The sequence below is a fragment of the Cariama cristata genome, unplaced genomic scaffold, assembly GCF_000690535.1.
Source record: "Cariama cristata isolate BGI_N322 unplaced genomic scaffold, ASM69053v1 scaffold21023, whole genome shotgun sequence".
NCBI classification, from domain to species: Eukaryota; Metazoa; Chordata; class Aves; order Cariamiformes; family Cariamidae; genus Cariama; species Cariama cristata.
In genome coordinates, this window is record NW_009610520.1 from 61,947 (window position 1) to 62,335 (window position 389).

The window sequence follows — 389 nt, forward strand, 5'->3', positions numbered from 1 at the left end:
CAACACTTAGGATTTGGGCCAGAGGGACAGAATATTACAGGGATGTTTGATTAATGTTTTTCCCAGTTTTGTTTCACTCTTAAAGAAGAACTAATACTGTGAGAATGCATGATGGTGGCTTTTTTTAACATACTTCCGAAGCTTTGAAGCTCAAAACAGTGCTGTGAAGCAGCCTCATAAAAAGTAATAGTTGATAAAGAATTTCATAAAACCCCAAAGAGTCCATAAAAAAGATTTTACAGTAGGTTAAATGACCGAGACCTGTGAAAAGGAATTGTCACAGCCTTCGCTTGGTTCACTTCTCTACAGGAAAATAACAACTTATTTCCAACAGGCAGCCTTCAGAGAAGCATCTACTACAAGTCACAGAATGGTTTGGGTTGGAAGGG

At 38.3% G+C, this 389-nt stretch overlaps 1 protein-coding gene across 1 annotated transcript in view; it reads right to left on the bottom strand.

Annotated features, from left to right (window-relative positions):
* PINX1 (PIN2/TERF1 interacting, telomerase inhibitor 1) overlaps positions 1-389 on the bottom strand; it is a 56,465-nt gene that overhangs the window by 53,977 nt on the left and 2,099 nt on the right. The window lies entirely within an intron of this gene.